At 53.3% G+C, this 15,602-nt stretch overlaps 1 long non-coding RNA gene across 1 annotated transcript; it reads left to right on the top strand.

The window, feature by feature from the left end:
• The first annotated feature begins 4,761 nt into the window (after positions 1–4,761).
• On the top strand, positions 4,762–7,728 carry LOC309871004. The gene is made up of 3 exons (XR_014314934.1): positions 4,762–5,110; positions 6,929–7,085; positions 7,412–7,728. It is a non-coding gene; the product is annotated as an uncharacterized lncRNA (long non-coding RNA).
• The last annotated feature ends 7,874 nt before the right edge of the window (positions 7,729–15,602 follow it).

Here is a 15,602-nt window from a genome sequence, read left to right as displayed (position 1 = left end):
GGACGGAGGAGGCTCTCTGCCCACCGCCGTGTGCTCCAGGAATGCAGAACTCAGAAGGAGCTCTTCTCCCTCTCTCCACTGGAGACCCAACCTTCTGCCGGCCCCTCAAGGTCATCAGAGGTGGGGCCATTGTCTTGTGGAGCAGTGGACATGCTTCAAGCAGCCTGTGGACAGGACGCGCTGGCAGGATCATGAAACATCTCAGGGGGAGGCTGCCTTAGCCAGCTTGAGGGAGTCAAGGCAGGCAAAGCTCTCTTCTCCTTGCTCATTGGTTGTTTGAAGAGGGTTCTTCTGCAGGGAATTGTTGCAAGTTAAGATAAGATTCATCCTTAATTCTTCAAATATTTACAAATGTGCTAGACCCTGGGGTTAGAACTATAAGACTATCATGATTTCTGTCCTTATAGAACTGATGGTGGATGGCTGGATGGCTGGTTTGACAGACGGATGGGTGGATGATTAGACGGATGGTTAGATGGGTGGATGGTTGGCTGGAGGGATGGGTGGATGGTTGATTGGATGGATGGATTGACAGACACATGGAGAGACACAGAGACAGACAGAATGCCTGGGCTCAAATCTCAACTCCTCACCTCCCTAGTGTGACCTTGAGCAAGTTGCTTAACATCTCTGTGCCTCAGTTTCCTCATCTGTTAAATAGGGGTGATAATAGTATCGACTTCAGAGGGTTTTCCTGAAGATAAAATGAGTAATTATGTAAAGTACTTAGAATGGGATGTGCACAAGGTAAATGCTATGTGAATGTTGGATTTTCTTAGCAGAGAAGACAGACGTTAACAAAAGAACAACATAAAAAGTATAAAATTATAACTCTGATCAGTGCTACAAAGGCGAGGAAAAGGGTGTGGTGACACCATGAACAGAGTGGGGAGGGAGAGGGAAAGGAAGTCAACCGCAGTACGGAGGTATACGCAGGGGAGATGAGAAGTGGGTTCAGAAGTGGCCTGGGTGATGAGGGCTAAGAATAACATTTTAGGGCCTGGGAACAGCATGTGCAAAGAGCCTGTGGTGGGCAGAGGCATGATGAGAACAAGGTCTGAGGGGAGATCATGTAGCTAACACTCAGGGACAGGTAGAGTAGGAGGGTCAGGGCTGGGAAGGGCTGAGTTGGTGGGGGTTTCTGAGAGTAGTGGGGAGACCTCCTCCAGGAGCAGAGGGAGGGACCAGGAAGGGAAGGAGAAGGGAGTTTGATCATGTTTGTATTTCTAGAAGATTGAGATTGGCAATAAATAAATAAATAAATAAATAAAAATCCCAAGTGTCAGAGTTGAGGGTCTTGGGCACCCCAGGCTGGTCATCTGTTCTACTTTCTGCCTTTATGAGTCTGACTCTTCTGGGTACCTTCTATGAGTGGAACCATGCAGCATCTGTCTTTTTGTGCCTGGCTTATTTCTCTGAGCATCATGGCCCCTGGATTCATCCATATGGTAGCAGGTGTCAGAATGCCCTTTTTAAGGTGGAACAGTGCCGCATGGTCTATCACAGGGTGCCTTCGATTTATCCGTCGACGGAGACACACAGCTCGCATCCCCATTTTAGCTATCATGGGCAACGCAGCTAGGAACCTGGGCGCGCACGTATCTCTTCCAGAACGTGCTTGCAATTCTTTGGGGTTTATACCCAGGAGTGGAATGGCTGGATAAGAGGATAATTCTAGTTTTAACCACTTGAGGAACCTCCACACTGTCTTCTGCCATGGCCACACCGGTTCGCGTCCCCATCAACAGTGCACGAAGCTTCCTTTTTGTCCACGTCCTCGCCAACACTTGTTACTTTGTGTAACAAAGTGATGCTGCCAGGTTCTCTGCGGGGAAGCGCTCATGTTAACTCGGTCGGACCCAGTGAGGTACCCAGATAACTCAGGATAGTCCCTCCGCCTCCAGATCACTCACGCAATCACTTCTGCAAAGTCCCTTTGTGGAAGGGAGCCTAGTCCTGGGGCCTGGGACGTGGACATCCATGAAGCCATTATTCTTTCTTCCACAGCTGAGCTGGAGAGTTTCCAGGGAGCCCGTCCCCTTCCCTGTCCTCAGACAAGGTGGGAGGTGATCTTCCGAGGACTGAAAGGACTGCCAACATTTTCACATAAATACCCTTCCTGCTGTGATGTTGCCCTGCCCCGTCTGCTGAAAGGAATCACTGGAGAGGCACATGTCCCCTTCTCTGGTCTGATCAGCTCTGCAGGCCGGCCGCCTTGCAGATGTCCACAGCAGTGGTGCTCAAGGTCATGTGCAGGAGACAGACCTGAACCATAGTGTTGCATAGATTGAAATGAGGTTCTGTGCCTCAACAGTAACCCAGAAAGCGCAGGTCCTATGACAGCAAAGCTACAGAGACCTGGAAGTCCAGAAGGTTTCACTGAGGAGGTGACATTAAGCCCAGAGCAGGAGTTATTCAGGCGAAGAGTGAGGGGAGAGATTTCCCAGCAGAAGCAACAGAATAGGCAAAGGCCCTGTGGTTGGGTAGGGCTTGGGCGTTCTGGGATTTGAGAGATGGAGAAGGTGGCTGACATATAGCGAACAAGAGGCTGGAGAAAGCAGCGGGCCCGCTTCCCATTCCAGAAATATCTCTGATATTAAACACTTTGAATAAGGGATTATTTTCCTTTCTGCAAAAGTCATGGAAATCCCACAGTTAGGAATGGGTGTGGGGCCCCATTACTCAACGGTAATCACAGCGACAGCATAATTTTTAGTAAGAAAGGCGACCGTCCGTTTATTATTCCAGTAGTGGGAATTAAACACACAGCATCTGTGAGCTGAAAATTAAATTGTGGGTGACCCACGGGAGCCACAGGGAGGTAAGAGGCTCCCTTTCCTTCTCCTCCCGGCCCCGCACCTCCTGCCCCTGCTGCCCTTCCCAGCCACCCCTGGTTGTCCCCCCCACCAGATCCTTCCTTTGGAGTTGAGTCACAGATGAATCTCAGTCCCATTTCCTGTGCTCCAGGAGGCCTGCACGATGAAACGGCGTCTCCCCACAGCGAAAGCCAAGCCAAACAGATTATTGTAAGATGCATCTGCTGTAGATTAAACATTTGGAAAAGCCATTTTATAAATATTTTTTCCCACAACCACATCCCCATATGGCCGCGAGCTCCGGTCTCCGCTCCGCATGCTGCTGGCGGCCCCACGCATGTGCATTTAATGTACACTCCAGGCCCGGGACTTGGGCTCCCGGCCTCCCAGTGGCATTCCAGAGTGACTTCCATTCTCCTTTTGGGTGCTTATCGGACTGTGGGGCGGACAAGGCTTTTGGAGCCTATGAACCAGGTGGGGCTGGGTGTGGGCGGTGAGCAGTCTTCTGTCCAGACACCCAGCTCACGGCCACTTGTCTGCTGTGGGCTGAGTTGGGGCCACAAACTCCAGGAAACCAGGTCCTTATCTTTCCAGAGCAGCCATGCAGCTGAACAATACCCCTGAGGGCCAGCCCTTGCCCACTTGAACCACTCTGGAGGACCACCGAGCCCTGCTGGTTCTCTGCAGCGGGTTTCTCTAGAATGTGCTTCTGTGGCCTGCTGCCCCCACCTCCTACCCATTGCCTTCACCCAGGCTGCCTTGGGCCTTGTCCACTCTCCCCTCCCTCCATGTAACTCGAGCAGCCAAAGGGACCATGCTTCTGCCCTGGACCCCAAGCAAGATACAGAAACTCTAAGAATTTGGGGCTTTGGCAGGACTTGGCATGAACTGATAACCAGAGGGTCTTGCAAATGCTTGGCTCTGTGCAAGACCCCAGTGCCTTTGCACATCCCAGGATGACCAAGATTGAATTTCTCTTGAGTGATGGGAGCTCAGAATCAGAGCTAGGTTATTTAAAGACTTTTTAGAACCTAGGGTTTTTTTTTTTTTTTTTTTTTTTTATGTATGTGTCTGTGATCTGAGTTTCTGGGTCAGAATAGTGCTGCTGAAAGACTGGGAGCTTGTAGAAAATACTTACCCTTGGGCCCCAACCAAACCTACTAAGTCAGAATCCCTGGGGACAGCGACCAGGAATTCACGATCTCCCAAGCTCTCCGGGGATTTCTGCATATGCTGACGTTGGAGTGGCCCCGGATTCAGGACTGTGCCCCGTAGACACAGCCTCTTAGAAGGTGCTCAATAGACCCACAGCTGACAGTACAGACACATGCGGTCATGGGTTGAGAACCATGATTCTCAAAGTGCATGGTCTGGGGAACCCTCAGGGTTCCTGAAGTCTTTTCAGAGGGTGGACAGGCTCCAAACCGTTGCCTCCTACTACTGAGCCATCGTATGCCTTCTTTCCCTCGCCCTTTCACAGGAACGCAGTGAAGTCTTCCAGCAGGCACATGGCGTGCCACTGAAGTCCTGACCTGCGTGCTTGTGATTCTGGCGCCTTTAAGATGTATTAGTTTTCATTTCTAACACATTAAATATTGATCGATACAATCTCCAAAGACCAAAGCCCTTTGGGATTCCCAATAATTTTTAAGAGGTAAAGCGGTCCCAAGACCGAAATGTTCAAAACCCTCTGACCCAGCCCTTGTCACAGGGACCTAGTAAGCCCCCAGGGACAAGAACCACCGGATGTTATTCTGTCCATATTACAGGGGAGAGAAAACAAGGCCGGGACTGAAGTCCCCCGGGCACCTCCTGCCTTCCTCGCTCCTGGCCTCCCTGGTCCGCTTCCAGATCCTTCCGCTGCTGGCCAAGCTTCTGCCATGACTGGCAGGTCTGGAATCCTGGCCGGGGTGCAAAGGACCAGCGGGGCTGACCGGACGGCCCCTCCTGCGGTCTGCGCTTCCGCTGGGCAGGAGCCCACACGATCTCATGCCTTTGGGTCAGGGAGCAGTGGACGCGGGTCTGCTCTGAGAAGTTAACACCCCCGCTCGCTCGGGCAGACTCAGCTGGTGAGGAGAGGTGTCCACCTGACACGGAAGGCTGCCATGGGTGCCCCCACCGGGAACCGTAAGGCATCCTGCGTGCTTGGCCCTGCCAGGCTTTGAGAAAGGGGAGGCTTCCACTGCTCCCTCGTCCTCTGGGGGGACGGCTGCTGGCCTCCGCCGATGTCGGCGGCACGCACGTGTGCTGAAGTTTGCGCTGCAGTGGCAGAGGGGCCGGAGGCGGGAGGACGAGTAAGAGGAGGCAGAGGAGGGATGAGGAGGGAGGAGGAAGGGAGGAAGAGGGTGAGCTGCCCTGGCATCTCAGGGCGGGGTCGGCTACGGTGCGCTTCTCCAAAGGTCGGGAACAGAAACTTGGCTCAAAGATAGGAAAACCCTTATGACTCCAAGACACTGTTGAAGAAAACAGAGCTGCGGTGTCATGAAAGCGGCAAAAACAGGCTTTCCCCAGGAGCTGTGGCAGTGCGGGCAGAGGCCTCGCGTGGAAGGGTCCTGACCACTGCCAGGAGCAGCGGGGACTCCCCGCCGGGGAGCAGGGCTGGGGTACGGGTGTCAGGGTAGCAAATTACCGCGGGGGAATTCCCGGGTCTGGGTCAGCCAAACCAACAGGGTTCTTGCTAAGGGCAGGCAAGGGGGTGAGACACACCGGGAAGGCTGGCACGGGGTGGGGTAGGACGCAGGTCAGACATGGGGGTTCTCTCCACAAGGACGCGACAGGGTTGTCCATGGGGCTCTGCAGGGGTGGAGACCGAGCCCGGAGTGGGGCCTCGTGGAGCGGAGGTCAGGGTAGCCCGACTCCAGTCCGGTCCAGGAGAGAATCTTTGTCGATAGGAATGCGTGAGCGAGGCAGGCTGCTCCCGAGAGCGAGTGCGCCAGCGGCTGCCTGTCCGTCCACCTACCAGACCCTGCGGCATCTCTTTCTCGATCTACGGCTCGAAACCCCCAAATCTCCAGAAAGGGCATAGTTCTCATTCCTGGCTGCTATCCAAAGCCCCCTTTTCAGCCCAAAAAAAGCCTGCTGAGGGCTCGTTTGGTGTCAGCCCCACCCTTGGCTCTGGGATATACCCGTGAACAGAAGACTGTCCCTGCTCCGGGCAGCTCTGGGTTCCGTAGGGGAGCAAGGCAGGCTCACAGACCATGCTGCAAAAGAGACCCCGCTGCCCACCTGAGTCCTGTGGAGAGGGGGAGGTTGGTTCTGATTAAGGGAGGGGGGTGTGGGGCACAGCACCCCCACATTCTCCCCAGTCCCTCACCTCCCTCTCCTTCAGGGAACTACCCTTCCCATTGCAAGGACAGGTGGGTGGGGAGGGCAGTGCCCCCGACCAGGAGCTCCAACTCCAGACCCAACCCAAGTCGATCCCTCGGATTTCATACCTGGATGCTGGGAGATGAGCGTTGTCCCTCATGCTTAGAGCCTTAGGGTGTAAGACCCTTCCTGTCTATGCCCTTGTCCCACTGTCCCCATACAGTGGAGTGGGGCAACACCAAGCTGATCATACCCTAGGAGCATCCATGGAGCTCCTAGATCAAACCTTCCCTGAAGGTCTCCCCTGGGATTCTTTTCTTGTGTGAGCAAATAAATTGACCTATTCTGTTTAAGCCGAGCTGAGTTGTTTTTTTGTCCCTTGCCACAAAGAGAATCCTGTTTGACACAGGGGATCTAAAGTGTCTTTACAGAGGAGACATCACTGAAGTGGGTCCTTAAAACAGCGCAGGTCTGGCTAGAGGAGAGGGAATCCAGATGAGGGACGATTGAATCCAAGGGGTGAACAGGGGAAGCTGAGAGCATAGGGGAGTCCCTCCCCCAAACCCCACTTTGTTCTTCATGGTTTTCCGTGTGACTCAGTGTAGCAGACATGCCACAAAGTCAGCGACCGATGAGCGTTTGGTTGAATGTGGACTATGACTCGACCCCACATTCACGGACACCTGGAAAGACAGGTTTGGAATTCTCAGGCCTCTCCATCCGTCCCAGCGAGTTAGCCCTGAGAGCAAATGGCTAAGGGGCTCCCCAACCAGAGACATTTAGCCCAAAGCTTTGTTTCTCCCCAGATGCCCTGTACGTGGAAGACGGCCCAGGATGTGGGATGCACACTCCCCACCTGACCCCTCCCAGGTTCACGAGCTGGTCTGTCTGGGAACATCCCACTTGAAATCAATGATTACAAAAGCAACGCCAAGTCAGCCCTTCTGGGTGCCAGCAGCCAAGGTGGGAAAGTGTTTCTTGATTCTGTTCATGGCTTTTGGAAATGGTTCGAGACGGCTCCATCCATAAGGATGTCAGGAAGAAGTTCGTGTCTATGCAGCGAAAGGCAGACGATGCAGTGACTGTGGGTGATCTCACGCGAGTGAGGCTCGACTTGCCCACCAGCGGGGGACTGAGCGCCTCTGAAATGCTAATGTTTTCAGACCCAGACTCTGTGGTTTTCAGTATCTCACACAGCACAGTAAATTCTGATGTCAGCCGCTTATTGATTTTACAATTTCCTTGTTTCCCCGTCCCTTGCTTTCTGTCTGTGATTTTATTTATTGAAGACTCAACCTCACGAGGTTGACTCAGATCGGCCCCGGGGTCCCAGGTCCCAACCCACGAGGCCACACAGAAGGCCGCCTCCCTCTCCGGACGGACAGTGTGCGTTCCTTCTCGTCTGTGTTTGCTCAGTGATCTCCGGGGGCCTGATGTGCTGCCGGCCACAGGGATCCAAGAGGCCCAGGACTCATTCCTCTTGGAGGAACGCGCTGTCCCATTATGAGACACGCATACGGACAGAAAGCACGGAACAGCAGTGGGTTCTAGAAAAGTCAGAACGCTTGGGACAACCACCGGCAAGTTCAGGGAGGGCTCAGGAAGGCGGGTGAGAATCACTCTGTCCCCTGCATCTGTGTCCCTTGCCAGGTTCCCTGTGTCACCGTGTCTAGTCTTTCCATAAACCCACCAGGGAGACTCACAATCTCCTTTGTGAGGAGGGGAGAAACTGAGACTCAGAGGCGATGCCCCTTACCCAGGACCGAACAATGCCAGGACATGCGCCCGGATCATGGTGGCTCCCAGGTCGGTGTCACCAGCTGCATTATTCGGCACTTAAATGATTTTCGAAGTTGCCCTTTAACTGCCGATGTCGCAGGGTCCTTTGGAGCTGCCCAGCAAATCAACGTTGTGTCCCTAGTCTCTTCGCCCTTCCCTTCTCTTAGACAACTACTTCTCACTCTCCGCTTCTTTCCTCAAACCCCCACGGCTCCCCACTGTCCACCTGGTTTCTCAGCCGTGGGAGGAAGATTTCTGCAGCATCGCCCCACACCCCGCCGACCCCGTCCAGCTCTCCCCCAGGCACCTGCTGCTGTCCATTTGCCTCTGGACCACCCACATGTCCCCCTTTGCTGGGTCATCTCTATTAACATCAAAAGTGCTATAAAGTTTTCCCGACTTTTTAAGAAGAATCCTCTTCTTGGCTTCCACCCAGATGCCAAGCGTCAGCTCCAACAATAGCCCCAAATGGGGCTCCTGGTGCCCCCAGCCCCAACCCCCACCCCCGAATCCGGCTCATCTCAATAAATGGAATCCCATTCTCCTCATTCCTCAGGCCAAACCCTTGCCTTGGAGTCCTCCTTGACCTTCTGCCCATCTGTCTCCTCCCCCACATCCAGCCCCTTGACAACTCTGGTCAGCTCTGCCAACTACTTCCCACCAGGTCACCAGGCTAAAAGGTCCAAGCTGTCCAATACGTGCCCGAGACCATCAGCGCTGTGCCTCTGCCCCGGGCCCCGCCCCTCCGCCTCCTCCTGTCTTCCCCGGCCGTCCTGCACACAGCTGATGGGTTCTCCTTTCAAGTATGAGACTCCCCAGGAATAAACGCTGAAGTCCTCGCAGGGCCCACGAGTCTGAACTGGCCCTCTCAGCCCTCACTCTGTTCATGGCAGACTCTCCCGTCACACGCACAAGACTCAGTTGCCTAGAACGCTGGTCCCCTTGTTTCTTGCAGGAGGCCCGTGGAATGGCCTGGGCCGCCCCCGCCCCCACCCCCACCCCGCGAGATTGGGATCTAAGGGGTCTGGGATTGGCCTGGGCATGGGGTCTGAAGCTCCTGGCGGCTCAGCTGTGCGGCGGGGCTGAGGACGGCGGCTCTGGCCCTGGGTGGCTGGAACTCATAGCTCCTTTGTTCTCCCGTTCTTACGACATGTCGGGAAACCGGCAGCTCGCACCCAGCCGAGCACAGCGGATGAGACAGGAAGGCTCTTCTGCCAGGGACAACCAAGCAGCTCACCAACCCTCCGGCAGCCCCATGGCTGAGTTTGCCGCAGAGTGAGTGGCTCAGGGACGCAGGAAGCCCTGTGGGTCAGGAGCTTCTCCCACTCTCTGCTTGTTGCTGGAGAATTTGTGTGCCTTTGGGCAACTACCTTAACCACCCCTTCTTTGAAACGGGACCGTAATTGTCCCTCAATTCTGAAGGTTAAATGTGGGAACCATATCTGCTGGGCGTTCAGCACCATTCCCAACACGGAGTAGAGGCTCGAAGCCTGAGCGGCACAAGGCCATACGCTCCCCATCTGGGCGCTGGCTTTCGTGATTTTGCTCACCGCCCAGCACATCCAAGGGCTCAGACACACGGCTGTGAGCTCCATGAGGGCAGAAATAGGGTCTGTCTTGGTTATGGCGGAAACTCCAGCACTTAGAACATACGGCATGGTGATAGACGGTAAGCGCTCAAAAAGGTTTGTTGGATGTTGAATGTAAATGAACATTTGCATCACGGGCTTCTGGCAGCCCCTCAAAGAAGCAGAAAGTCACTCTCCTTCATGGATGCGGCAGGAAGGAACTCAGGAGTGCTGGACAGGAGCCTTGCTGGACACATTAGGGAGACCTCCACTGCAAGTGGTAGAAGATCCTGTCTCTACTGCTTTAATAATAAGAGACTAGGTTATGTCGTCGGGAAAGAGATCTAAAGGCAGGGCAGCTCCTGGGTCGGTGGATTCAGGGGCTCAGGGATAGTGCGAGACTGTTTCTCCTTCGCTATCCTCTGTGTGCCGGCTTTGTCTTTGGATGTGTTCCCTCAATGTCACAAAAAGGCTGCCAACCCTCCAAGTATCTCACACAGATGGGAAAGATTGTAAGGCCGGGAAAGGGCCATCTCTCCTTGTAGGTCTCTTTGCAAAATGAGCAAACCTACGGCAGCAGCCCCTCCGTGTCTTCTCACATCCCATTGTTCAGAAAGACTTGCATGCCTGTTCTCCAACCATGACTCATCCCTGAGCAGGGGATCAGGTTGGCCTCCTGAAGGGAGAAGAGAAAGTCAGCAAAGAACGAACAACCTCAGTCACCCGTACCCTAATCATTAAACCAGGAAGGACAATTTAAAGGGAGGGAGTTGAATCCCAGATAAGCATCACGAGGCAGGTGCCCCAGCCTAGAGCTGCTGACCCCTCCTCAGTCAGGGAGCTTTTCACGGGAGGACGGGGGAAGAGAGGATGAAGGCTGACGCTTGGGTTGAAGAGCACGTGCCCCTGGAGATGACTTCTGTTTAAAACCGGGCATCCGTGCTCCACTCAAGGAAGCCTGGGGCAGTGATGCGGGATCCAGACCAGTCACCAACATGATCTGTAGCGCCCTCTCTTTGCGCTGGCCTGGCCAGGACCCCAGAATGCTCTGGAGAGTGCCAGGCTCCCCACCCCCGCCACAACCCTTGGGGGCTGGCTGGACCCTGGCTTCTGGATGCCCTGATGGGCAAGATAAGCCAAGAAAAACCAGCTCCCTTTGAAATAAGTTAATAATCCCCGGCTCCCCTCCCTGATGCCCTGGGTGGCTTCTGTGCTTTCCACCTGCAGAGCGGAGCCTTCTAACCTCCCCGACAGCTTCTGCTTCATTAACTCATGGTACCTGCTTCAGACGGCGTCCCTTCCGGGCATGACAGGAGAAACCGCTCCTTTCCTGGGTCCCCCCCACCCCCCGGGGCCCTTAGGTGGGGAGGCTGCCAAGAAGTGGAGGTGGTTTGTGAACTTGAGAGACAGACATTCTTTGCCTTTTGAGACTGTTTCCTCATCTGTGAAATGGGGGTGTTAATAATAGAACATAGAGTACAATTTCAAGAAGTGACAGTTAATGCAATTACCATGATGAGTCTAATTACACGATGTGAAATATGTGCCTCAGGCGGGCTCCCGGTGAGCCCACACTGATCCCGCTAGACACAGTCGGACTTGCAAACTGGTTTCTCTTGAGTGAACTAATTCCCAGAGCGGGACACTGCCAACGCTGAGACCATGTTTCCGGCCGAGGGGAGAAAAAGCCCCAGCACTGTGTCTTTAGAGGAAGTTTCTCCTAGTGTCCTGAGAAACCCTCGGGACAAGCCCTCCCCGAAGAACAGTCTAGAAGGAACGGAGGGCGAGGCATGTGGCCCCATCGGTTGGGGCATCTCTAAGTGACCAGACCTGTGCCCTGTCCAAATCTACAAGATTTAGAGATGCAGGGACTCAGGTGTTCCAGCTTTTGAGAGGCAAATAGGAGGTCATTCCCTGCCTCCCCTGCATTCTGGTTTGTCTGATCAGAGGCAGGAAGGATCTGCTGTATTTCCAGCCTGACTTCTGTCTGAGTGGAAGTCTCCCGTGGACCACCAGCAGTTACAATACAAGATGTTTTTTTTTTTTTTTCCGATTTAAAAATGTGTTTTTATTTTTTTAATAATCAAGTGTAATTCCATAATTTCATGATTATTCCCATAGAAAGTGACTATATATTCTATTAAAAAATACAAGCCATGTAAAGAAAAAGGAGACTTTTTGGAGAACGCTGTAGCTCCAGAGTATATTCAAGGGTAATTCAGATATTAAATCCTTAGGTAATTAGCAATGACATTTAATGAGCCATGTTTTTTTGTTTTTGTTTTTGTTTTTGTTTTAAATTTCCCAGGGCTTTATTCTTTTTTTTTTTTTTTTTTTCCAGTGTTGTTATCATTCCCATTCTTCAGGTAAGGAGATGGGAGCCAGCAGAGGACACGGCAGGCACTCTGCTCCTGTCCCCCAAGCCCCCTGACCCCTCTATTCCCCCCACCCCGGCTCTGCCTGTGCCTGTATTCTTGGAGACCTGCTGGAGTCCAGCAGACGTGGAACCGCAGAGCCCGGGATTTTCGTGACTCAGCCTCCCCAGGTGACTGTCCCCGGACACTGGTGGGTGTGGGGGTTGAAAACCCAGCTCCCTTGGCTGGAGGGAGAACAAACCAAGGGGCAGCTTCCGCTCCAGAGCTGCTGCTGGGACTGGGCGAGGCTGGGACTCCTTGTGAGGTCACACCTCCCAGAGCCCTTCCTTAATAAATCACCTGCACGCAGATCTCAGGAACTGCTCAGGAGCCTGCCTGACCTCAGAGGCAGGAAGAGGCTAGGTCACTGGCCCACGTCCACGCAGGGAGCGTAGTGGGTCTGAAGTGTCGGTTCAGCCCCAGAGCTCTCTCTTAGTGTTCTTGCACGCGGCCCAGCCAGTGGCCATCTGCAGAGCAGCAGGTCCCGAGGTTCCAAGGAGGGCAAGCCAGACAGAGGCTGGCAGCCCAGGAGAGTGTGAGCCCCTAGGTGAGGGGCGTCCTCATCCCCGGGGAAAATTGCAGGGAGACTCAGCTTATGTCTGGGCACACTCCTGTTAAGAGCACATGGTGCACGTCCCCTGGGCTTGATGTGGCTGCTTTTATGGAGGAGCACTGGACTGGGAGTCAAAAGGTGCAGTTCCAGTCCTGGCTTCCCCACCTGTAGGCTGTGTAACCCCAATCGCACCTTCACCTTTGCAGAGCGCTCCTTCAAGTGCACGGGTGTATAAACACGCAGACCTCCCATCAAGGTAGGAGCTTGTATAAGCATAGGTGTGAGGGGGACACACTGATGAGGTCCGCCCTGCTCATTCTGCACCTGCTTTGGTGTGTAGACACTGAGCAATGGAAGGCCAGATGTGGAGACCCCCTGCTTTCCTGGACTCACTTGCCCTCTGCTGGGTGGGCGCCCAGAGTACCTGTGCCATTTTACGCCTTTTGGATTTATACATGCCAAGTTCAAACCCAAGTTAGCATGCATGCGTTCCCAAGCAGGACCCAGGAGACAGGACTTGTCTGTGACAACTTAGACAATGTCACTGCGTGCGGGGGGACTCACACCCCTGAAACTGCATTCACATTTGACAGTCACTGAATTCTCACGGCAAACCTCTGAGCTGGGTTATGAGTCCTCCCACTTGTCCGGTGAGAAAATCGAGGCTCGCAAATCATGACAGATCTGGAGGGAGAAGGAGAGGTCCAACAGGCAGGAAGGGTGGGAGCGCAGGCACCTGTGAGAGACGCAGAAACGATTGTTTACATTTAGAATACGGATCCCAACAATGGCCTGGAGTTTGCTGGGGTGTGTGTGTGTGTGTGTGTGTGTGTGTGTGTGTGTGTGTGTGTATTTCTTTGTGTTGGCTTATCTTCTTCTGGAAAATCACAGAAGTAAATAAATCCTGCTAATAGAAGAAAGCCAGACCCCAGCCACCTTTCCTTCCTGCCGCTGCAGCAGGCGTGCACGATGGGGGATTACAGTGCCAGCAGGCTGGCTGCAGGGGAGAAGGGTGACCTCCCACAGTCAATTAATGGCAATAATTACACACTGTAAACAGTCTGGGATATAATTAAGGCTGGAGGCCCAAGGCTGGGCGTGCACCCTGTTGAGACTGGCATTGTCAGACATGGGGGCTGGAGTCTCAGCTCCCTCTGGGAAACATCAAAGCCCTGGTCTAGCCCTTGGGGTGGGCTGCAGACTCCTCCCTGCTTCCTCTGCTGCTTGTTCTCCCAGGACAGAGCCTGCCTTCCAGGGGGAGTCCTGTTCTGGCCAGTTGCCTGGCTTAGCAGAGGGGACCAGCTCTGTCCCAGTGCTGATGCCCTGTGCTGATGCCCAGAAACAAAGCCCTGTTCCCCAAGAGAGAGCCTCACCCAAGAAGGAAGGGGTGGCTGCTCCTCCGACACCAGAAACTCACTGGGTCTAAAAGAGAACTCCCTCTCCCTCCTTTCTCTCCCACTGTGCTGCTTCACCCACAACTCTAAAACCCACTTCAGGGCTCCCACCCCGAGCCTGGGGTCCACCTTGAAGCTTCTGTCTCATCTCTGACCCCTGGTTCATTCACTTATATCTCATCTCTTTCTACAAATATTAATAGGGAGCCTCCCATGACCAAGCTCTGTGTCATTGCCAAAGATAGTCAGTTCTATCTTGTGAATGTGCTCCATTCCCACCCCACCTGCTTGGAAGAAGTCCCTGTTATCTCTGACCTGGACAACAGTTGCCACCCCCCCCCCCGGTTTCCTGGTTTCCTCCTTGAGCCCTCAAAATGAGCTTAGAAGACTCAGGTCTGTCCAGGTCCCTCTCTGCTTGAAACCTTTCAAGAGCTTACCATTGTCCCTGTGATGGGAAAAGGTCTTAGCAAGCTGCAGGATCAAGCCCAGGCATGTTCAGTCCACCGTATTCCCCTCTTGCAATCTGGTGCTCCAGCCACCCGGTTTCCTCCCTGTCTTCCTGCTTCTGACCATTTGCCTGGGCTGCTTCCTTTGCTGGGAAGGCCCCTCTCCCCTCACCTTCCCTCACCTAGAAAACTCCAGCTGGTCCTTTAGGTCCATTTTATGTCTACAGCCTTTCTTCAAAAGAAACTCTTCCGACCCTCCTGCCTGGGTAAAGCTCCCCAGTACATGATTTTAGGACTCCATGATGTCACCTTTTGATAGTTAAATACTTTTGTGATTGCATGTTTAATGTCTTCCCTCCTGGCAATTGTTTGTAAATTCCATGATAGCGGGGGCCCTGTCTGAATTGTTTGATGAATTTCCAGCACCCTGGACAGTGCCATGTACCTAGTAGGTCTTCCCTTCATTGAACAAATGGGTGAATAAGTAAATGCATGTGTGAACAAATGGCTTTTCTTTTCCCCTGGGATGTAGAGAGGCAGCACGTTGTACTTTCAACTTTCAGTTTCTTTGATCCACCTGGAGCACTCTATTTATTTTTGGTTTGATTCTTGTAATTTGTCATTTTGGGCCTTGAAGTTTCCAGGTACCATCAGGTTTAGGGTGGTGGTTAAAGATGGTTACATATTATCTGGCTTTCCTTTCATGGCAGGTTAAGTCCATGTTGCCTCCACTTGAACCTGGGCTGGTCTACGACTTGCTCCACCTCTTGAGTAGAGTGAAAAAGGAAGCCCTGCTACTCCAGGCCTTGCTTATAAGAGGACGGCCAGCTCCCACCTCCTTCCTTGTAGAGCCCTGAGCCACTGTGTAAAGAGTCTGACTACCGTGAGTCCTCCTTGCTATGAAGAAACCCAAGCCATCCATCCGGTGAGTCATGTAGAGAGAGCAAGGCTGAGATGCTCCACCGGCTCCCAGCCATTTGAGTCAGCCCAGCCCAGATCCTAGACACATGCATGCATCCCCACTGTGCCTTGTCCACCTGACCCACAGAACACTGGTGCATAATAATAAGTTACCCTCTGAAGCCATGATGCTTGGGAGCATCTGTTATGCGGCAACAGACAACCAGACCAGGGGCTCCTCGGCTTTGACAGAGAAGACAATACTTCCAGGCATTTGAATAATGCTACATCCGCCCCCACTCACTGCAGTTGCAAATCCTCCCATGAGAGAGCTTGCTCTTGTAAAGCGCCCCTCAAAGTCCAAACAAGCAGATAAACAGCCTACCCATGGGTTTCTGACTTATGGGACAGGAACATTCTTTTGGT

This window comes from Mustela nivalis, assembly GCF_964662115.1.
Source record: "Mustela nivalis genome assembly, chromosome: 8".
Lineage (NCBI taxonomy): Eukaryota > Metazoa > Chordata > Mammalia > Carnivora > Mustelidae > Mustela > Mustela nivalis.
The sequence above is the reverse complement of the archived record's forward strand: the minus strand, read 5'-3'. Positions and strand labels throughout refer to the sequence as shown.